At 44.9% G+C, this 24,517-nt stretch overlaps 1 protein-coding gene across 6 annotated transcripts in view; it reads right to left on the reverse strand.

Annotated features, from left to right (window-relative positions):
* The window catches only part of KALRN (kalirin RhoGEF kinase), a 1,310,049-nt gene that overhangs the window by 231,102 nt on the left and 1,054,430 nt on the right, over positions 1-24,517 (reverse strand). The window lies entirely within an intron of this gene.

Below are 24,517 nucleotides of genomic sequence, written 5' to 3' on the forward strand. Positions count from 1 at the left end.
AAGAGATGTTCGTTCCTAGGGATTTTCCATCCTCCTGTTTAATAGGCAGGTCGAGCAGGAGAACAAGTTTCCGAATGCTCTGCGGTACTCTAAAACCAGCAGTTACTTCACATTAGTGTCCCTATCTAATCTCAGATATAACCAGTTTAAACTGGACATCATGAAACACTTAAAATTCCTCCCACCCCCTACTTGGCACCACGATGCTCTCTTTCAGGAGCTACTGTATATTCATTCCTAAGGCATGCCCAGAAACTCATCTTCTATTCCAGTCGGGTTTTCAGGATTTCCCCAATGAATATGCATTGAAAGCAGTGCATGCAAATAGATCTCATGCATATTCACTGGGGAAATCCTGAAAACCCAATTGGAATACGGCTCTCGAGGACCGGAGTTCCCTACCCCTGTTCTAGCAGAACTAGCCAACACGTGACAAACTCTGCACCAGGACCAAACAACCACATAAAAAGTTCAATTCAAGCCGATTAAGCTACTGTGTTTTCAAAACAAAACGGTGATATGCAGGAACCTAACTCTCCAGTTCTGTTAAACCCGTTCTCAGGTTCTCTTGCTGCAGACGTGAAAACATTGGACACTTTTGAAAGGAGGACGGGGGGGGGGAGGTCAACGGAAGTACAGCTCAAGTCTCCGAAAAGAAATCTGCAGGGGGACCACACAGAAAAGGGGAGAAGTTCACAAGCAGTTTTGCTGATCCCGCCTAGTTTAAAAACCCACTGGGATGAGGTTTCGTCCTTGGCGAGAGAGGAATTTGCTGAGTTATTAAAAAACACCAACAGGACCATTAGACAGTCCAGCATTTTAGCATCAAAATGAAGCCAGAAAATGGGAAAACAAAGCAAAAAAAAAAAGGCATATTTTCTGAAAGCGAACAGGCTACCCAGTACAACTATACTCTGCTTGGGATCACACTTGTTGAGATCTAGGGAGGCTGCCCACACTGAAAGGCCAGTGCACAAGTTGGATTCATTTTGCACCAGTAGCCACAGACACACCTTTGGACCAGCAGAGGCTTCCGTAGGTCAGGACTAATCAAGATTGGGTTGGGAAGAAAATCCTTTTATACAACTGCTGCTTATATGACTGAAGAAATATATTTTCAAAAAAAGGGGGGGGGGAAGGGCTGCATAAAATTCCTCCTTGAATCCTGTACAAAGAGCAAAAATAAGTTGCCAACAAAACCCAGACTGTGTCGTTAACCCTGAAACTGCCAAGAGGATGTTTAACATAAAAGCTGCCGACAGGCTCAGAGCTGCCGGGAGAAGCTTCATAACATAACCATCGGCTTCTACACCGCAGGCCCATGAAGCGCTATGCGATGCGGTTTACAAAAGAAAACTTAGGGGTCCTTTTATTAAGGCGGGCAAACCGATTTGGCGCCCGCTAAAGATTAGTGCGAGCTAAATGCTAAGGCATCCATTATATTCTACGGGTGCCTTAGCGTTTAGCACGCTCTAAATTCTCGCACCTTAATAAAAGGACCCCTTAGTTACCCAAATACAGTACTTAATGTACAGTTTTTAAGCGTTTCCTAAAATTCTAAATAAGTACTGAAGTCATGATCAAATCGATCGATGCCATACTCTCTCCTTCATACTTCTTACAGTAGGTACCAAAAACCAGAAAAAAAAAAAAAAAAAGTGGCAAGACGTTTCTCACTTTCTCTCATTTCCTCTAGAAAAGGCGTGGGCCACCTGAAGGTCAGTACTTGAGAATGACACGGTGACAAAGTTCATCACCGTTCCCGTCTCCACGGATAACCGCGGGAAACCATCTCGATGTCATTATTCAAGGAGAGAGGGAAGAATCGAGAGTATGCACGGGCCCAACCAACAGACTTGCATTGAAGAATGTTGGTGTAGAAGAACTGAGGTTGAGATAGACACGCAAGAATGACACAGGATTGTTTTCCGCGGGGACGGGAACGGTGATGAATTTTGTCACCGTGTCATTCACTAGTCAGTACCATCCCTAGTGGGCTGGACACAGAAGATTAACAAATGTGCCAAATAATTCACCGCCGATAAAATTCAGTGGGACGACTGAAAACGTTCTCAGATTCTTTGCCTAGCTTGCACTGTTCATCTTTTTGAATTTGAGGGGGTGCCGATCGATGCCTATTCTACCAGTCAGAAGTTTAGGTTGCATCTGTTGAAACAGTTTTTAAAAAGAATTAGGTTGGCGCTTCATCGCAAGACTTACCCCCCTCTTTTACTAAGGTACGCTATGTTTTTAGTGCACGGTAAATATTAGCGTGTGATAATCACGCACTAAACGCCAACGCGAGCGTGCTATCCTATGGATGTGTTTGTGGTTAGCGCATGCGTTGATTTAGCGTGCGCTAAACACGCGCTAAAACGCTTAGCGCACCTTTGTAAAAGAAGGTCTTAGTTGTCATCTGCCAATTTTCGATCAGTAATGCAGAGCTGTGTGTTACCCCATTTACCCTCCCTTTTTACTAAACTGCGATAGCGGTTAGTAGCGCAGAGCGCCGTGCTGCTGCCGACATTCATAGGAACTCTATGAGCGTCGGGAGCTGCATTCAGTGCGTCAGGAGTGTCGGGAGCTGCATTCAGTGCAGCTCCATGCGCTAATAACCGCTAACGCAATTTAGTTAAAAAAAGGGGGTTAGATTATTGTAATGTTCTTTTTTGTGGTCTCCCTGAAACATCTTTAAGGTTTTTACAAGTGGCTCAGAACTCCACTGCCCATTTAATATGAGATTTAAAGAAAGTAGACCATATCACGCATTGGCTTCCGGTTTTCTGGAGAGTAAAAGTTTTTAAATTTTATTGTTTGTATTTATGGCATTAAATGAGGGTGGCCCCAATTCTGAGTGAAAGAGTTTGTAAATTTCTATTAGGATGGTAAATTTTCAATCAAGCCGAATACTTTAGAAACAAAATTACAATAGCCAAGACAACCTTCTCAGGAACCCCAATCCATCATGATGAGATCACAATGCCACCCCCACAGAAAAAGAATCAGCTGCAGCAGACAGAACCTGGTCCAACTTCACCACAATACAATGGTCCGATCTAAAAAGAGTACAAAAAATACAGCCTGCGACCTCAACCATTGCCCTCCATACCTGTTAAAAGCCTCCGGCCCAAAATTCCGCACTCTCCTGATACAATGGATACAATCCTTGCTCACAGAGGGCCTTTTCCCTCAAGACCTCAGTGAAATCATCATCACCCCGATCATAAAAGACTCAAAAGTAGCAACAGATCTACCATCCAACTACAGACCCATAGCCATATGTCAAGCTAATGGAAGGTCTCGTAGCTAAACACCTCACCGATTACCTAGAAAATCACAATTTACTCCAGAACCAAGTATAGCACAGAGATACTACTAGGATCCCTTCTGGACACAGCTAGACAACACCTCAGCACAGGCAAAGAAATGCTGGTTATTCAACTAGATCTCACCGCAGCATTTGACCTGGTAGAATATGACATCCTACTACAAATACTAGAAACAATAGGAATCACAGGAAAGATGCACACTTGGTTTCAAGGATTCCTACAATCTAGGACCTACAAACAAAGAAAAATCAGAATCATGGTCCAACCCCTGCAGCATACCCCAAGGGTCGCCTTCATCCCCCAACACTCTTCAATCTCTACATTGCATCCCTCGGCACCTGCCTAGACAAATTAGGCTTAACTTCTTATAGCTATGCAGATGACATCACCATCCTCCTTCCTTTTGACCAACCAACACACTCCATGACAGACACACTACATAGAACACTAGAAACAGTGGCTATATGGATGAAAGAACACAAACTAAAACTAAACCCAGACAAAACAAAATTTATACTTCTTGAAAAAAACAAAACCCCAGCCATAACAAACTTAGTAATAGACTCAATCACATATCCCATTCAACCCACCCTAAGACTTCTGGGAGTCAGGATAGACAGAAGCTGTACCATGCAACCACAAATCAACAAAATAATACAGAAATCATTCGTGGTCATGTGAAACTTAAGGCAAATCCGAAAATTCTTCGACAGAAAACAATTCCAGCTTGTGGTCCAATCCCTAGTCCTAGGACTTCTAGACTACTGCAATATCCTCTATCTCCCCTGCCCCGCAGTCATGATAAAACAACTACAAACAGTACAAAATACAACCCTGAGACTCTTCTATTCGCTGAAGAAATACGACCACATCACTGCCGCATATGTCGACTCACACTGGCTCCCAATACAAGCAAGAATACAATTCAAATTTTACTGTCTACTATTTAAAGCAATGAATGGAAACAGCCCAGCCTTCTTGAACAACCTCCTTATCCAAACTGCCACAACCAGGCTAAGGAGAGCCCAGACACCATTCACCCCCCCCCAATCAGAGACGTCAAACGCAAAAAAAAATGTACGATGGCCTACTGGCCACGCAGGCAGCGAAGCGTGACCACCAACTATCCAATCTACTGATCACGACACCAGACCACAAAACTTTCAGAAAAGAAATAAAAACCGTGCTATTCAAGAAATCCATCAAGACAAAACTAACTCCGCAGGAAGCATTCCAACCCCCTCAAATAATCCGCTCAATTATGTAACTCTTCTAGTAATGGCAGAATAAAAGTCACTAATGTAATGTAACTTCATTCCATCACGTCCATCTGGACTTTTTTCATCATGGGTCCATCATGGTGGAACGATCTTCCGCTAGAATTATGGCAGATATCGCTTCCTGAAAGACATCATTGACCGGTAAAACTTATCTTTTTCAAAGAGTTTTGATTAAGAGGTGATGCAGATTAGAAAATGACGTGGGGACAAATTTTTCCCTGTCCCCCACGGGAACTCATTTTCCCTTCCCGGCGAGTTCTTTTTCCTGTCCTTGTCCTATTCCTGCAAGCTAAGACGCCAAAGTAGTTGTACATGATTACTCTGGTGTGAAAGGACATGGGAACCATGTGAAGAAGGTGTTATAAATTGTGATACATGTAATAAGTCACAGAGTGGCATACCTTCCTCGGACCTGATCAGAGAAGTGTTATCAAAATAGAACAGGACTTGCATTACGAATGCAACACAGCCAGGCCTACAGAACTCAAAATGTATACAACTGAAAGAACGAGGAAGGGAAGGTATTTGGGATTTAGTTCATACCTTTTTCAGCTGTTGTTGAAGGCGAGTTAAGTTGAGGTACAGCAGGTCAAAATGTAAGTTCATACTGAGGCACAGCAAGGAGCCATGGTAGGATTGAACTAGAGAATGACACGGGGGACAAATTTTTCCCCGTCCCCAGGGGACCTCACTTTCCCATCCTGGAGAGTTCTTTTCCTGTCCTTGCCCCATCCCTGCGAGCTCTGTCCTCATCTGCAAAAGCGTCAAACACTTTAAAATCATAAGTGTTTGAGGCTTGTGCGGTTAAGGCAGAGCTTACAGGAATGGGGGCAGAGACAGTGACAAAACTCGCGGGGACGGGATGGGGAAATTGAGTTCCTGCGGGGTCGGGAAAAAAATTTGACCCCCGTGCCATTCTCTAGATTGAGCCCCTGGCGCCCCTTGTCCTCAGCCTTCTTGCTCTATTAGGCTGGGGTCAATAAAATACAAAAAAAAGTGACATTTCCCATAATATACATTCAATTTAAGAACAGTGGCTCAGGATATGAACTGGAGAAAGAGTGAGAGTGTGAGAGGCCATGAGGAAATGCTTCATTATTTAAAGGGCGGGGACCAGTCTGAACAGATAATAACCAAGCCTGTGACAAAATTTAAGGATGCTTGGGGCAGGAGGTGACAAGTTGTGTGGGACCAGTTGAGTAAAGGAAAAAGGGAGGGAGGGTGGGATGGAGCTGCTATGTCAACATATGTTCATCTGGCCGGAAGAGTTGCGGGGCCAAATGAAGAAAAAAGACACCTTGGCACTGATGATATGGCTGCGACAGGCTTTTAAAAATGTGGCAGTAAGGGCAACCAGCATAGAACCACAGCAGCAGGTCTCTGAGACATTCACACACATATACCCTGTTTCCCCGATGGTAAGACACGGTCTTATTTTTTTTGGAAGGCCAAAATATGCTCTAGGGCTTATTTTCGGGGGGATGCCTTATTTACATTTTTTTCTAAAAAGAGGGGGCTGTCTTATTTGACGGCTGAAGAATCGGTCGGCCGAAAAATCGTACCGTGTATGGCCAGCTTTATCCATCATACCATATATTGTACCATTTAATGTCCCCAATGTTCTCCATCAGGGAAACACAGTAAAGAGATTATTCTGTAGTGCAGCATCAGAGGGGACTTGACAATGTGAAACCATTGTTTATATACCGTATGCATTTTAAACAGGCTTTATATACAGTAAGTGGTATTGCTCACAGCAAAAGAAACCTGTCTGCGTGTCTCACTTTTGGATGTTCCGGCCGTGAACAAACTCCTGCAGTCTCCGTTAGGGAGGGATGAGGGAAGCTGCCTGTGTTTCCTTGCGCGGAGTCACGTGCGCGTGCTGCAGTCCTGTCACTTCCTCCTCTTCACTTCATGACGAGGCGCGGCACACAGCCATGGAGGCAAATACGGTAGACGGAGGGACCACACGGAGTCACCCACCGTACCACCCGATTCGGGTAAGCGCAGGTATCGGTGGGTGGCTTATTTGCGGGGGGGGGGGGGGGGGGTGCCTTATTTTACATTTTTTTCTAAAAAGGGGGGGCTGTCTTATTTGATGGCCCTGCCTTATCATCGGGGAAACACGGTATTTAAAGAAGGCAAGTTTCCTAGCACAGAAAACAGGCTGGCTTTGCTACAGTACCCAGGCAAGGACAGAGAGCACTCTGTCAGACGAGGGCAAAGCTCAAATCAAGAAAGGCAGGCAGGGGCGAGCACGGAGACGAGGTAAACCCAGCAGTTGTCAACTTCCGACATCTACTATGTGCATTACTATGGTCTTACGCTGTAAAATAATCACAAGGTATACGCCGTTAATGAACATAAGAATTGACACACTGGGATAGACCCAAGGTCCATCAAGCCATCCTGCTTCCAACAGTGGCCAACCCAGGTCCCAAGTACCTGGCAGAAACCCAAAGAGTAGCAACATTCCAGAACTGAGATTGTGATGTCATAAAACCTCATTCCACCAGTGTCTAAGAGCCAACCTCATCAGTGATGTCACAATGGCTTGATTGTTCTAGAGCACAGGTGTCAAAGTCGGTCCTCGAGGGCCAGAATCCAGTCGGGTTTTCAGGATTTCCCCAATGAATCTGCATGAGATCTATTTGCATGCATTGCTTTCAATGCATATTCATTGGGGAAATCCAGAAAACCCGACTGGATTCCGGCCCTCGAGGAGGGACTTTGACACCCCTGTTCTAGAGCATAAGAATTGCCCTACTGGGACAGACCAAAGGTCCATCAAGCTCAGTATCCTGTTTCCAACAGTGGCCAACCCAGGTCCCAAGTACCTGGCAGAAACCCAAAGAGTAGCAACATTCCAAAGCTGAGATTGTGATGTCATAAAGCCTCATTCCACCAGTGTCTAAGAGCCAAACTCAGTGATATCACAATGGCTTGACTGTCCTATAGTTGGCTCACATAAGAACACAAGAATTGCCACACTGGGACAGACCGAAGGTCCATCAAACCCAGTATCCTATTTCCAACAGTGGCCAACCCAGGTTCCAAGTACCTAGTTAAATCCCAAGTAGTAAACAGGTTTTATGCTGCTTATCCTAGGAAAAAGCAATGGATTTCCCTAAGCCATCTCAATAATGGCCTATGGACTTCTCTTTTAGGAAATTATCCAAGCCTTTTTTAAACCCTGCTAAGCTAACTGATTTCACCACATTCTCTGGCAACGAATTCCAGAGTTTAATTACACCTTGTGTGAAGAAATATTTTCTCTGGTTTGTTTCAAATCTACTACTCAGTAGCTTCATGAAAAATCTTTAGATTTACAAGTGTGGATTTGTATGCTCTCCTGCACACTTTTAATAAGCATACAACCACTTTTACAGTAGTAAGTCTGCCCTTCGATATATGTTGCCTAACTTGTGTGACAGCTTCCAAGTGGAAATATGATGCCAGAACAATGTTGCAACTACAATTGAGTAATAGGATAATGAGGGCAGTAGCACAAATTTACAGTCGTTTAAAAGCCAATTAAATGCTAATGTGCTACGTCTGTTTTGTCATTAACTTCACGCATGTGAAACTAACCCACCTAGGTATAATATACAATTTAGGTCGCAAGTTTATTAAATCAATGAATGAAGAAGTCCTTTGAACTCAGTTTCCAGGAGCTCACCAAACTTGTTCTTAATCTCTCTTCCCGATGGATTTCTGTCCTTTATCCTGGGAGATTTGTAGTTACAGTTTAACCCAAATAGAAACATCTACCTGTCTATGTGCTGTTCTTCAATTGCTCAGAGCTGAGGGGCAACTAGATTTTTTTAAAATCCTGTTTCCTTGCAAATGCAAACATAGCATAACATGGGCACTCTAGGCCAGGGGTCTCAAAGTCCCTCCTTGAGGGCCGTAATCCAGTCGGGGTTTCAGGATTTCCCCAATGAATATGCATGAGATCTATGTGCATGCACTGCTTTCAATGCATATTCATTGGGGAAATCCTGAAAACCCAACTGGATTGCGGCCCTCAAGGAGGGACTTTGAGATCTCTGCTCTAGGCTGATGATGGTAAAGGCACAGAGAGGCAGTTCACAAAAACAGAACGTCCAGCATATACAAATGCAGAAAAAAAAGTGGATAAGATGGGCTGGATGTAAACATCCCCCTTCATATTTGCGGGGTTTAGGGGCAAAGCTGGCCCGCAAATACAAAAAAAATTGCAAATAACTTTAGGGCCGACTCTGACCCACTCCCGCCTCCCGGACCTCTCCACTGTACTTACTTTATAAAGCCTGGTGGTCTAGAGGTGAAGCAGATCTTCCTACGCTCCTGCCCCGTGCAGAGCCAGGAACAAAAAATGGCTGCCATGAGTTCCTGCGAGACCACAGGAACACAGTGACTGAGTTCAAAGAAGCGTGGGATGAGCACAGAGGATCTATAATCAGAAAATAATAGTAAATATTGAACTAAGTTCAGTACTGGGCAGACTTGCATGGTCTGTGTCTGTCTGTATATGGCCATTTGGGGGAGGATGGGCTGGAGAGGGCTTCAATGGCTGGGAGGGTGTAGATGGGCGAGTAGGTTTTGACGGAGATTTCGGCAGTTGGAACCCAAGCACAGTACCGGGTAGAGCTTTGGATTCTTGCCCAGAAATAGCTAAGAAGAAAAAAAAAATAATAATAATAATTTAAATTGAATCAGGTTGAGCCAACTGGATGGACCATTCGGGTCTTTATCTGCCATCATCTACTATGTTACTAACTCATGGCACCAAAGGCTGAGTGGAATTGTCCAGATCAGAATGATGTGCACCAATGAAAGTGTCCTCCAATGCATCTGACAATATAGGAATCTTTATTCATCCAATGCCATAAAAATACATCCAACGACTCAATGACTCAACATGTACATGTTTCGGCAAATAGGCCTTCCTCAGGAGTCTCGAGAGCCACCAATGTGTATATCTAGAATGTATTCCCATTATGATAGGTCTTGCCAGACTTTGAACAAAGAAGAAAGTAAACTAACTTAGCAGCAGCTCCTGTCAGGTATCCTTCAGTCACCAGCGCTTTATCCCGTAACTATAACTTTTGACTAGCTTGTAAAAGAGAAAACGCCTGGTGATCAGTTCTGTACAGGGTTAGGAGCTTCACTGCCAGAACCCCAGGCTTTAAAAAAAAAAAAAAAGTGGAGAGGTCCCAGAAGGTGGGGCTGGGTCACTCAGAGATGAAAACCACGAATAACCAAAGTCAAGAAGTACTGAACCCGCGAATACGGAGGGGGACGTGTAGTCAGGTTTATTACAAACAAACAAGAAATTATAAAAAGTAAAAACAATATAAACAATTAAAACTATAATGTAACCAATGATACAAAATAATCTAGTTGGCGCTGATCTGTAAAGCAGAATCACCTATGTTGATCAGATCAGTCTTGAGATACAGTGAACCAAATGTTGGCATGTTGTAGAGAAAAGGTAGGTGGGACCCTCCACTGTCATATGCTGAAACACGGACCATGTGGTCACTTATACGAAAATGAGGTCTGCTCTCTCTGTATCAAAATGGGACACTGTCCTGTCCCAGGTCCAAAGTCAGAAATACATAGGCCTAGGGGAGAAACTAGGGGAGAGGGCCTCAAAGCCCACCTTCAGGCCATGCTTCGTTCGACTTCAGGCAAGCGTTAGGCCCCCCTGTGGCATGGCACATCCTAATGATGGCCCCAAGCTGACTTCTGGCCCAGGCTTACCCCTACCCAGCCCTGCTAAATGGTGGATGGGTGGAGACTGGGAACCCTAAATCAAATATGGTGGAGACAAATGGGCTATTATAAGTCATTTCTGTAAAGGAAAATACAGGTTCACAAGCAAAACCATAAAGTTAGGTTACTCCTTTCAACTGGACTGAGGTAACATTTTTTGAAAATGTGGTGTCTGAGTGATCAGATGGTGGATAGACAGTTTATTTAAAATAATGCTGTAGTCCAGCTCTCTGTAAAGAGTTAAAGGAATGATCACAACACATGACATAATAAAACCCACTATCACAAGTACGTTAACCTGGGTCTTCATTAAGTCCTTTCCAATCAGTTTTGAAGTACCGTATATACTCGAATATAAACAGAGATTAAAATGGGGGCCTCGGTTTATATTCGGGCCAGCGCCCACCTGCCCCCCTCCCAGACTTGTCGCAGGCCTCTGCCGGGCTGCCAGACTCTGCACCTTGTCCCCCCTCCCTGCCCTCATCTCTGCCGTGTACCTGAAATTCCTGGTGGTCCAGAGGTGTAACAGGCAGGCATGAGCTTTCCGCGCTCCTGCCCCAACTGCTAAACTGGTCGATTGCTGCCACGAGTTCTGGCTTCAGCGGTACCGAGCAGGAGCACACTTTGGCGTTGATGCGCAGCGGCTTCCTGAATGGCTCCCACACATTCTCATGAGCACTCGCCGCAGCCATTCAGGAAGCCGCTCAGCGCCGAGCAGGAGCATTTGGCGCCGCTGCTTGGCACCGAGCGGCTTCCAGAATGGTTGCAGCGAGTCTCGCAAGAATAGCGCCAAAGCGCGCTCCTGCTTGGTACCTCTGAAGCAGCGACTGACTGGTTTAGCAGTGGAGCAGGTACGTCGAAAGCTCGCTCCTGCCTGCTACACCTCTGGACCACCAGGGATTCCAGGTACGCGGCAGAGAGGAGGTATAATGGACAGGGCAGGTAGGGAAGGAGGCTGTGTGCAGTGCCTGGGAGAGAGGGGGCTAGGCACAGAGACAGGGGAAGGAGAACTGGGTGCAGATCCTGGCAGGGCAATGCACTTGAATATTAAGCTGCCCAACTTATATTCGAGTCAACCATGTTCCTCCTTTGGGGGAAATTAGGGGTCTCGACTTATATTTGAGTATATATGGTATCTGTATTTCTGTATAACAGGAGATGAAGTAGGTTAACTGACGCTCAATTCCCTGATGAAGCTTGGTGGTGAAACAGGGAGCCCTGTTGGATGTTGTGGAGATATAGTGCAAGCGTTGAGGAGTGTTTAGCCACTGTGCCCAATGCGCATGCTCCACTCTGCGGGTTGTTCCTGCTTTCATATCTCAGCACCACTACAATGATCATTTTGAACACTACATTTTCAGGAAAGTGATGGTATTTTGATTTATTATTAAGGACTGTAAAGAATTACAGTGGTGCCTCACACAACGAACTTAATTCGTTCCAGGAGCAAGTTTGTTATGTGAAAAGTTTGTTATGTGAAACGCGTTTTCCCATAACAATACATGTTAAAAAAAATAATTCGTTCTGCAGCATAAAATATGCTAAGATGACATAAAAAAAGATAAATTTGTCAAAATGGTGAAAATGGTGGTCTTGCTGAGGCCAAACTCTTTGACGAGGTCACACTGTTTTACCCCACATTCACTCCTTCTAATTATTTCCCGTTTCATTTCAACAGAAATCACCTTCCTGCTTCATGATATATAAAAAATATTGAGTTTATCTTAAAAGGACGACTGTATACAGTGAGAGAGGGCAGTTAAGTGCAGTGCCTGCGCGGAAGGATGCAATACATCGGCAGCTTGGGCGACTTCGTTGTGTGAAACGAAGTTCGTTGTGTGAAACGAAGTTCGTTGTATGAATCAAGACATGAAGTTCGTTGTGTGCAGCGTTCGCTGTGCGAGGCGTTCGTTGTGTGAGGCACCACTGTAATAGTATATTTCCACTTATCTTGGAGTTTTTGACCAAGGATGTGTCTGCTGGTCTCAAAGTTGGGATTTTGAGACTGGCTTGTCTATATGGGAAGTTTTTTTTTTCCATTCCTATTAGACACTGAGGTCTTTTCTCCATTTTTTTGATGTATGGATGTGTGTAGTGCTGGACATTATTGGATGTTATTTAGGGAGATATCTGTATTTCTGTGACATACTATAGCTTAATCCTAAATCTTCTCCCTGGCTAGGTACAGAGAGGGGATTGGATCTCTCCTAACAATGCTCTCAATACCTCATGCATACCGTCTGCTTCTGTTTCTCTCTCTTCCCTCAGTTCAACTAGGACGGCTGCTCAGTGTCTTGAGAACATGATTGAGAATGAGAATCCCTGGTTTATGGTGAGATCGCTGGCTGAAAACTAGGGAAATTACGGATCAAAACTCTACTTCTCTGTCACCCTTGAGACCTTGGACAAGTGTCTTTCCCTGCTACTTCCTAGGGCAAAACAGATTGTAAAATCTTTTTGGGGAGAGATGGAACCCCACCCCCCTATAGAACCTAAATTGTAATTTGCCTTCAAAACACATCGAAAAGGCATCTAATTACATCTGACCTCCATATCCAACAACAAAAGGGACGAACAGTTAGGCCCTTCTGACCCTCCATTCAGGAGATAATAAAAACTTTTTGTTATGCAGGGTTGAGAAATGCAAACATGGATAGTTAGCATTCCAGAGAGAACCTACAAAAGACCCCTGCCCCCTGCAATTTCCCCCAACTCAATCCATTCTTCCCTAGCTGGAAATGAGCAGGAAGATAGCACATCCCTATTCCTACAAAAGTCGGACGCACAGGACTTGTACCATACCAAAATATTAGGAATGTGAACGGAAAAAAAAGGATTGTGTTTTATTTTTGATTAACTTTTTTTTAACCGTTTCTCAATTTTTAGACTTTCAGTTCATTTCACACATCCAGGTTAATAAAAACTCAATGCGCAGAAACTCACTGGATAGGTCAATACATTAATGGTCGGATTCTAAAAGCGATGCCGTTAGAAAAGCGCCAGTAGACGTTCTACCGGCGCCTAAATTAATTGTTTTAATTGGCTGCTCAGTTAAAACAATTAAGAACAAATTAAATGAAAAAAAAAAAAAGTAGGAGCCATGAGGCGCCTACTCAAGAATGACACGGGGACAAATTTTTCCTTGTCCCCGCAGGAACTCAATTTCCCTGTCCCGTCCCCACAAGTTTTCTCGCTGTCCCTGTCCCATTTCTGTACACTCTGCCTTAAACGCACAAGCCTCAAATACTTATGAATTTAAAGTGTTTGAGACTTGTCTAGATGAGGACGGAGCTTAGCCATTAGAATACATTAGAGTATGACAGCAGAAAAGGGCCGACGGCCCAACAAGTCTGCCCACTCAAAGAACCCTCCCCCTAAAAGAACCCTCCCCCTAAGCATTTCCCCGGAGTGAACCCACATGTTTATCCCATCGTTTCTTGAAGTCGAGAAAGCTGCTGGCTTCAACTACCCGACGTTCCATCGATCAACCACCCTTTCGGTGAAGAAGTACTTCCTGATGTCGCCATGAAGTCTCCCACCCTTGAGTTTGAGCGGATGCCCTCTTGTTACCGTGGGACCTGTAAGGAAAAAGATACCTTCTTCCGCCTCAGCACGGCCTGTAAGATATTTGAACGTCTCTATCATGTCCCCCCTCTCTCTGCGTTCCTCGAGAGAATATAACTGCAGCCTGCTTAGACGTTCTTCATATGGGAGATCCTTGAGTCCTGAGACCATCTTAGTGGCCATTCGCTGAACCGATTCCATTCTCTTCACATCCTTTTGATAATGTGGCCTCCAATACTGAACACAGTACTCCAGATGAGGTCTCACCATGGACCTGCACAACGGCATTATAACTTCAGGCTTTCGGCTGACAAAACTTCTTCAGATGCAACCCAGCATCTGTCTAGCCTTGGTTGAAGCTTTCTCTACCTGATTGTAGTCTTCATATCTTCATTAATGATTACACCCAGGTCCTGTTCTGTGACAGTTCTTGTTAAGGTTTCACCATTCAGGGTGTATGTTTTGCAGGGTTACCAAGGTGCATAACCTTACCCTTTTTGGCGTTAAAACTCAGTTGCCAACTATTTGGCCATTTTTCCAGTAAAAGTAGGTCCTGCCTCATAGTGTCGGACACGGTTGCGCTGTCCACTAGGTTGCATAGGTTAGCGTCATCGGCAAATAATGTAATCTTATCTCGAAGTCCTTGAGGCAGGTCTTGTACAAAGATATTAAATAGTATCGGACCCAAGACCGAGCCCTGCGGCACTCCACTGGTCACTTCCGATGTTTCTGAGAGAGTACCATTTACCACCACCCTCTGAAGTCTACCACTGAGCCAGTCTCTAACCCATGTAGTCAATGTTTCTCCAAGTCCCATTGTACCCATTTTGTTCAATAACCTACAGTGTGGGACACTATCAAAGGCTTTACTGAAGTCTAAATACGCTATATCCAGAGACTCTCCCCTATCTAGTTGTTTCATTACCCAGTCAAAGAAGCTTATCAGATTGGATTGACAAGACCTTCCCTTCGTAAATCCATGCTGGTGGGGATCCCTCAGCCTCTCGTCATCCAGAATCATATCCAATCTGCTTTTAATCAACTTCTCCATAAGTTTACACACTATTGATGTGAGGCCATTGGTGGAATGAGGCATTATGACATCACAATCTGAGCTCTAGAATGTTGCTACTTATGATTTTAAAGTGTTCGAGGCTTGTGTAGATGAGAACAGAGCTTGCAGGAATGGGGCAGGGACAGGAAAAGAACTCACCAGGACAGGACGGGAAAATGAGTTCCCGCGGGGACGGGGAAAAATTTGGCCAGAAATGTAGGCCTGCAAAATCCTGACCTACATTTCTGGCGCCTACTTTTGATGCAGGCTGCTCCCCTCCTTTGCCCTTTATTCCAGCCCCAACCCCCCACTCCCGGGCCAATTCCTCCATCTACTTTGCCTTACATTGCACCCTCTCTTCATTGGGGCCGACAGCTTCCCTCCCTCCCTGCCACACACCTCGCAGAGCAAGCTGCTGGACCCGCGAGTGAGAGGGAGTAGGCTGGAGCCGCCGGACCCATGAGTGAGGGGGTGGGTGGGCTGGAGCTGTTGGACCCACGAATGAGAGGGGGGTAAAGCCTGGAGATGCTGGATCCGTGATGGGGGGGGAAGGGATTGTGGGGATATCGGGGAGCTGTGGTGGGTGGAGTTCCCGTGGGAACAAAGCTGTTTACCGCTCCGTAGTAAGCAGATAAAAGATTTTATCAATTCCTGCGGTTTTATTACCGTTTCCCGTGGTAACGGGTCACCGTGTCATTCTCTAGTGAGGATCTACACCAGCTTTTGGCAGGTAAGTCCTCGCGTACAATGTAGGGCACAGGAATCCATGCTGAATGGTATTTTATAAGGGTTGCTTTGTGCTAAGCTACCTTTGTGGAACTGGCACTTCATGCGGATTTTAACAGTGCCCAACTTTTAGTGCCAATTATTGAATATGTCCCACTGTTTTGCCTCAGTATATAACATTCAATGTCCTTTAGCCTCTTAAATTCCTCAACAAACACTATGTGGATCGGGATGGTACAGACAAGTTTTGAAAGGGGGGACTTTTCTTGAAGCAGCCTAATGGCGAAACATGTCGAAATGACAGGTCCCTTCCCGATGAGATAAAAGAACAAACGTAAAAGATAAAACCAAGATAAGTTTTAAAAATTTATATAAGGATTAAGTTATTGACTTTTGCACGAAACACTTTAAAAGTTTGATAAAAACAAAAAACATGAAGAAAATAAGAATATAACGGGGCTAGTGAAGAAGCCATAGCCATAAAAAAATACATTTGGCAATCATGGAAAATGTTTGGTGACCAAATGGCATATCTGAAGCCCTGATAGAATATAATGGGGAATTTAAGAGGCTAAAGGACATTGAATGTTATATACTGATGCGAATGGTCTATCAATGTCTGACTTTTGACTGCGGGATCCACTGTTTTGCCTGGCACCTCTTTCTGATGCATTCTTTCCCTTCCAAAAGATGCAGAAAATCAAATGGATTAAGCAAAAACAACGGTTCTCAATCTGTGCAAGCTAATGGACTTACAGGTTCTCTGGACTACGGTGACAGGTCAAAAGCGCGCAAGACAATCGCGCGCGGACAAAATCGCACAGACAACTCAGCGCTAAGACAATGGTGCTCAATGACAATTGCGCTCAGTCGCTGGCGCTGAGTTGTCTTGCGCTCAGTCGCTGGCGCTGAGTTATCTAGTGCTCAGTTGCTTGCGCCGAGTTGTCCCGCTCGTGCACCCTTCAGAAAATAATTTGCGCTCAATTGTCTTGCGCTCAAATGTCTCACGCTCGGTTGTCTTTGCGCTCACTTGTCTTAACGCTCAATTGTCTTTCGCTAAGTTGTCTCGCGCTAAGTTGTCCGCGCGCTTTTGTCCACGCACAATTGTCTTGCGCGCAATTGTCTATGAACCCTGGACTACTCTTGGCTAACTTAAACGTGGCCCTTAGCAGTGCTGGGGGAGGGCGGGGGGTATCAAAAGCTCTCCTTAGAGCAGTCTAACAGCTCCCTTGATTTTAAAACCAGGCAGCCTGAGCCAAGAGAAAATTCTCTGCTCAATCTAATTTCTACTCTGTCTTTGGATGTGCCTTATAGAAAGGAGGCTGGTTTCCGGGGTGGGGGAGGGGATCACATAAAACAAAATCTTGTGGGAGATTCCATGTCAACTGGTCCAATGTCAAGGAGGGTCCCAAATCGACATCTTCCGCGGATACAAAAACAAATGGAGGAGAGTGGAACCAGTGGTTTAAGCTGCAGCCTCAGCACCCTGAGGTTGTAGGCTCAAATCCACGCTGCTCCTTGTGACCCTGGGCAAGGCACTTAATCCCCCCCTCCCCCCACTGCTCCAGGTACATTAGATAGATTGTGAGCCCACCGGGACAGACAGGAAAAAATGCTTGAGTATCTGAATAAATTCATATAAACCGGTCTGAACTCCCTTGGGAGAACTGTATCGAAAATTAAATAAAGAAAAAAAAACTGGGGTCCCGCACTCTGGACCGAGCTGAGACCATGCTCCTAACTTTGGATATCCTTATCAGAAGTCCGAGATGGTCGAGTGAGGAGCTCTGGACCACCTGACATGGAACAACCCTCGTATAAATCACAGCTACAGGTAGAATGAGTCTTTGGGCTCCTTTTACTAAGCTGCGTTAGGGCATTAGCGTGCAGAATTGCCCCGCCCGCTAGACCTTAACGCCAGCACGGAGCTGGCGGTCAGTTCTAGCCACGCAGCGCGCGGCATTATCCTGCGTGTGCTAAAAACGCTAGCGTACCTTAGTAAAAGGAGCCCTTTGGGTTTTAATTTTTTCCACCCCTCCTTTATCTGCTGGCTGAATTTTCTTTCCACAAGGTTTCCTCAATAAAATGATAACAAGAGGACCATGAAACGCTCCGTGCTGAAGTAACAATCACCTAGCCCAAGTTCCGATTTTGCCCAGTCTGCCCCACGCACCTAATGCTGCCTTTTCTCACCGTAAAGCTTGCATGCGTCAATCTCCTTTCCTACTTCCAGAATTTCACTTTGCTCCTCTACCAGGGCTGCCTTAATAGAGTGTAAACAGGGTAGTAGCCCTGGGTCCGGAGCTTTCCTATCCGAAGGCAACACGGCCTGCTGCTGGTCTCTGGTGCCCCCTTTTAAATTCCTGCCCTGAGCCTCAAGTCATTCAAGTACCAAATAGCAAAAGAATGGAACTCGCGTCCTGTCAAAATTTGCACCATCACAATATGTACCGTACAGCGTGCCACAAAAACCTAAAAACTTGTTTTAAAAAAAAAAAGAAATCCCTACCAGAAATTCGAAGAGACTCAGACTTTTAACACAAGCCATCTGAAATAAAGACAATACTGAACGAATGTTAGACACTATTTTGCGATAGCAGTTTTAGCATTGAGCTGGCGTTAGTTCTAGCCGCGTAGCGTGGGTTTAGTGCGTGCGGCAATTCTGCGCACGCTAAAAATGCTTATCGCAGCTTAGTAAAAGGAGCCCTACATGTGCAATTTAATAAAATAATAATTTATTCTTATACACCGCCAAACCTTCAGTTCAAGGCGATTCACAGCAAAAACAGTCGAACAAACAATGAATTACAAGCATAAGCATCAAATATTTCTCGGAAAATACAATTACAATTAAGTCAAGTATTTCTCAGATAGGTTTTAAGAATTTTTCAAAATAGGTAATGAGACTGAGCTTGAGGAATTAGAGCATTCCAACATGAATTCATTACGCCAGCCTGAAATTTGATAATGTTATGTTATGATAATATAATGTTTTGCTCGGAACCGGCAGTGGCGTGCAGTCAGTTCAGTAAAGTCTTATCCCTGACACAGCGGGGATGTAAGTTTATCCCATGAAACGCAGGCCTCGTCGGAAGATTGAAAATACAATACTTCCCCGATATTTGCAGGGGTTCCGTTCCAGGAACCCACCTGCGAATCTTGAAAAACTGTGAATACGGTTTTTTTGTGGGGGGAGACTGGAGAGGGAAGCGGGAGAGGCAGGAGAGAGCAGCCGGAGCGCCGGCGAGTGCAGGAAATCTCTCGCCGTATGCTCCGACCACCTCGTCCTACACTAAAGTCGGGCCTTACCAATCAGGAGCTGCGTGTCAAAGCTCCGGCTGCTCTCTCCTGCCTCTCCAGCTGTCCTCTCCTGGTCGGTGGTTCGCGGTCGGAAAATACCGCGAATGACCGTGACCGCCAACCGCAAACGACCGGGGGAACACTGTATAAGCAACGGCCCTGGTTTCTAAAAGAGCAAAAAAGCTAAATACTTTAAGCATTGAGAAGTACTGAATTGAATGAATTTAATTATTTAACTATTTACAGCACATAAACACTTTCTATGAAGCACTTTAAATCTAGATCATAGTTTTTCTGTTGGTTGCGAATGTTGCAATGAATTGTAGTCTTTCAAATTATAAATGAAAAATCCCTAGTCATTAAGTTTTTACATTAGATTATTTAATTGGAGAATGAAATAAGAATGAACTAAAACTAGATAGTGAGATTTATGAATTGAAGGAATCCTATATAATAAAACCCTAAGGGTTTTATGTTCCCTGCCGCCGTGGTGTGTGATCTGTGGCCGTGTTCCATTTTAGAACCCAGCGGCAGGGAACACTCTGGCCACTCCCCTCCTCCCGCCCTCACTCACCAACCGCTGCTGCTGGAGGAAGCTGCAGGCAAGCTCTCTCCCAGCGGCGCCAGAGCCGCATCATTGCTGCCCGATTGCCGGCCGCGGTGGCCGCCGCTGCTGTGAAACTGCCCAGTACCGCTGCTGACGCCGTTCTTCAAAGGAGCCTGGTGAGGATAGCAGCCGCCTGTAGCAAACTTCGCAGGCCGCTCAGCACCTCAGTAGCACCTTTCCTCTGACGTATGCAATCGCGTCAGAAGGAACTTGCTACTGAGGTGCATAGCGGCCTGCGAGGTTCGCTGCAGCTGGCCGCTATCCTCACCAGGCTGCAAACGAACATGCTGGACAGGGGGAGCAGGTAAGGGGCGCTGATGGGCCGGGGAGCAAGGAAGAGGGACAGGGGAAGCACGGAAGAGGTGCTGAACGGGGGAACAGGAAAGAGGGACAGGGGGAGCACGAAAGAGGTGTTGATGGGCTGGGGAGCAGGGAAGAGGGACAGGGGGAGCACGGAAGAGGTGCTGATGGACGGGGGAACAGGAAAGAGGCTGCAAACGAACATGCTGGACAGGGGGAGCAGGTAAGGGGCGCTGATGGACCAGGGAGCAGGGAAGAGGGACAGGGGGAGCACGGAAGAAGTGCTGATGGACTGGGGGAAGGGAAGAGGGACAGGGGGATCACAAAAAAGGTGCTGATGGACTGGGGAGCAGGGAAGAGGGACAGGGGGAGCACGGAAGAGGTACTGATGGACCGGGGGAAGGGAAGAGGGACAGGGGAATCACAAAAGAGGTGCTGATGGACTGGGGAGCAGGGAAGAGGGACAGAGGGAGCACGGAAGAGGTGCTGATGGACACGGGGGACATAAAAGGAAGGGAGAAGGGCTACTGCTGGACAGGGGGAGCTGGCAAGGGGTGGTGGTGGACAGCGGAGGAAAAAGAGACTGAAAGAAAGAAAGACAGACAGAAAGCAGCCAAGGAGAGAGAGAGAAAGACATCTATTCTAGCACCCGTTAATGTAACGGGCTTTAAGACTAGTAAATAATAAATTAATATAATTAATATTGAACAAGTAATAAATTAATGTTTTAAGTATGGTAGAGAGGATGGGTTCAAGCCGGTGATGTTATTAGGAGTAAGAGGAAAGAAGTTTTCTTTCTCTTGGAAGAAATCCCAGAATGGGAAAATTTACTCCATAATCTGGAGGCTTGTCCCTGTTTGTTAAACTAAAAATATTCTACAGCTCATTTTGACTTCTTTAATGGTTTTTTGATATATTTTTATGATAATGTATCATGCATAACCTTTTGTAACATGTTTAACACTATATAGGATTCTATATAGCAAGATACAGTACTGCCTTGTAACAACACGACCCTTGTAACCTGCCTAGAGCTCTGATTACTGAGGATTTGGCAGGATATATGAACGCAACACAACATTTTAGCAACAGTCCTACTTGTTACTTAAATATTAGGCATCTTCCAGGAAAACGCTTTAATGATACAACAGATTCCAAACCAAGAGGCTGAGAACCTGGGGAACTTGGTTCGGCTCCTTGTGACCTTGGGCAAGTCACTTAAACTGTCCACTGCCTCAGGTGCAAAACTTAAAAGCTTGTGAGCCCACTAGGGACAGAGAAAGCACCTACCTGCATATAATCCTATCTCCTAAACACTTCTACTTCCCGTCGATAACTATTTTTACCCAACATTTTTATTACCTTAAACATTTTATGTCATCGCTTATTCTATTCCTTCAAATTTTGAATGTAATTCTTGTTTTAGTTTGGATGTAATCCGCCTTGAACCGCAAGGCAATGGCGGAATAGAAATCACTAATGTAATGTAATAATTAAAGTAAACCCCTTTGGTTATACCACAGAACGCTGGCGTATCAAGAGCAGAAGGCTATTAAAGAACCAGAACACAGCGCATTTAAATCCATGCTATTGTACCTTACTGGCTGCTCCGTGCAAAACTCTGGAAGACCGAGTGCAATGCTAGGCTTGAATGCAAGGTCAGAGCAGGACCAAAAGATTGGCTTGTTCTTCTGCGGCGTTAAGGATTTCATGCCCTTTTCTTCACTTTATTGCAAGAATACAAGTCCCACAGCATTGTTCTGGCTTCCATACAGAACACGGGTAAAACGAAAGCTGAGGGGGAAAGGGTGCTGGAACTACTGTGTCAAACAGGCATACACAGCACTGAGCTCAAACTACTGGGCTGGTATCATGAGTTACACACATGTGCTGGGATGATTTCTGGTGCTTAATATTTTGGTATGGTGCACAGAATTCCACACCGGCATGTGCAGATATTATGCACAGATACAACTCCGGGTGCCAATTTCCATGCAACATATAGCTGCCAGAAGCGCAGACCCACATGTGCCCGGTGCCCTCCGCCCATACTGCACGCTGTGGGGTTTTTTTTGTCTAGAATCAGATCTATTCCCAAACTGTTTTGGTTACGGTGTGGGGGAGGGGAGGGGGCAAACCTTTGGTGTTACACTTCTCCCTCCGTATTCGCTGTGATAGGGGATTAACAAAACCGTAAATACAGAAAAACCGCAAATGACTTTTTCATATGTTATTCGCTGTTTTCTTTTAAAAACCATCGTGAATAGGGTGAAACTGCGAATAACATGGTGGGAGACCTGGCCTGTTCCTGAAGGAGAAGCAAAACACGGTGAAGAAAGTGCTGGGAATCGGCGATTTTCTCTGTAAACGCTTGGAATCAGTGCTTTCTCTATGCAAGCTGATGTAATTTGGGGGGAGGAGCCAGCAAGCTAAAAACCGTGAATAATCGAAACCGCAAATGCTGAAACCGCGAATACGGAGGGAGAAGTGTACTCTTGTGCTATGCTATGCTCAAGGGTGAGTTATCTTACAATTCTGCTTTCAGTTTTTTACCTATATTTAATCCTTGCTGGTGACATGATATAAAGAACTCTCTTTTTAAATAGTTGAATTTAAGAAAAAAAAAAAAAAAAAAAAAGCCAGCTCCAGATGGTCTTAACCCTTTCAGGACCATAAGGATCGTAGGCCAATTTTTGTGGTTTTGACGACATTTTTATGGTAAAAAGGGCTTGCAGATGCCAAAAAATTGATTTTTTTTGTGAAATATCATTATTTTTATTTAAAAAAATCACACTTCTGGCTTATGGACAGTGTGGCAAGTGAATCTTTTCGTCGATCTAGCAACTACGCTAATGAATGAATGTCGGAACCAGTTTGTTTACATAAAGGCAGTATCATATGGAATCCGTACATATCAAATTTAGAACTGTAGACTATCCCAATCAAAATGTATAGGATTTTAAAGTTATGGGACAAATATGTCCCTTGGTCCTGAAAGGGTTAATGTCTATTATGCAACTCATTTCTCCTGAGGAAATATGATTGGCTTTGAGCCATACCTGAGTAATGGGTCCTATCAACCTGTGCAGGACTCTATTAGTCACCTTATTCTCTGTGACCTAAAGAAACCGGGTTCGGCACCTAACCTCACCCCTCTTAATACTTCCTACCTAGGCAAAGGAGGGATCTACAAAGCCAAAACAACTCAAGAAAACAGAGGGCAGAGCAACCACAGAGCTATCTAAACCCTGATACATTAATAAGGAATCTCTATCAATACCAAATCACCTATCAGACTTTCACAATTGAAAACGAACAAGCCATCATAGAAGGCTCCAAATTAGCATCTTGTGCAATTTGTATTCTGTGTGCTCCCCCAGGGTTCTTATTGAAAGCAAACAGCAGAAAGATGTCCTTTTGTCTGCAAACCAGACACTTTTTTAAAGGGTCAGCTACAATTGCATAAGAGACTCTGATCTGCACCGCAGTAAAAGATGTAAACGATTCTCTTAAGGGAATAGACAAGGAATCAGCGTGTTTCAACTTTGCATAACCATTGCTAACCCCCCCCCCAAAAAAAAACAAAAAACCCCAACAGAAACACCCAACCCAAAAAAACTCCAACAACAAGAAAACAACCCAACAACAATATATCAGTCAACTTTTTGCATCGGGCTTATTTCCAAAGCCATTAGACCAGGGGTGTCAAAGTCCCTCCTCAAGGGCCGCAATCCAGTCGGGTGTTCAGGATTTCCGCAATGAATACACATGAGATCTATTTGCATGCACTGCTTTCATTGTATGCTAATAGATCTCATGCATATGCATTGGGGAAATCCTGAAAACCCGACTGGATTGCGGCCCTTGAGGAGGGACTTTGACACCCCTGCCATAGACAAATTCGTAGAAGCTCTATTAAGGGGTCTCAAAGTCCCTCCTTGAGGGCCGCAATCCAGTTGGGTTTTCAGGATTTCCCCAATGAATATGCATGAGATCCATGTGCATGCAGTGCTTTCAATGCATATTCATTGGGGAAATCCTGAAAGCAGGACTGGATTGCTGGCCCTCAAGGAGGGACTTTGAGATCTCTGCTCTATTAACAGGGACCTTGTGCTGTTTTTAAAAGCCAGAGCACAACGTGACTGTATGCTTCTACGACTTTTTCAGCATTTAAAACAAACCACACACGCCAGCCACTTTTCCCCTTTCAAGGAGTACCATCAAAGCCGGAGTTTAAAGGCCCGGGTCGACTTTGGGTTTCAGAAAACTACTACCGCTACTATTAATTCTTTCTATAGCGCTACCAGACGCACGCGGCGCTGTACAGAGTCACAAAGAGTAAGAAAGCAGTCCCTGCTTCCAAGAGCTTACAATCTAAACAGGCAAGACAGACAAAAGAGATGTCACGGCTGGCTGGGTTAGAGGGCAGAGGAGTAGGGTTAAAGGATTGGAAAACATTTATATTGAGAGCTCACATCCCCGTATATGCCAACAGAACACCATTCTCACCCTCAGCTCTCCAGTCCGGGCACTTAAACGTGTTCTTAGACATGTAAGCAAAAATCTGGGCTACAATCGAGCAGGGCAGATCCTGCAT

Source organism: Geotrypetes seraphini, chromosome 5, assembly GCF_902459505.1.
Source record: "Geotrypetes seraphini chromosome 5, aGeoSer1.1, whole genome shotgun sequence".
NCBI lineage: Eukaryota > Metazoa > Chordata > Amphibia > Gymnophiona > Dermophiidae > Geotrypetes > Geotrypetes seraphini.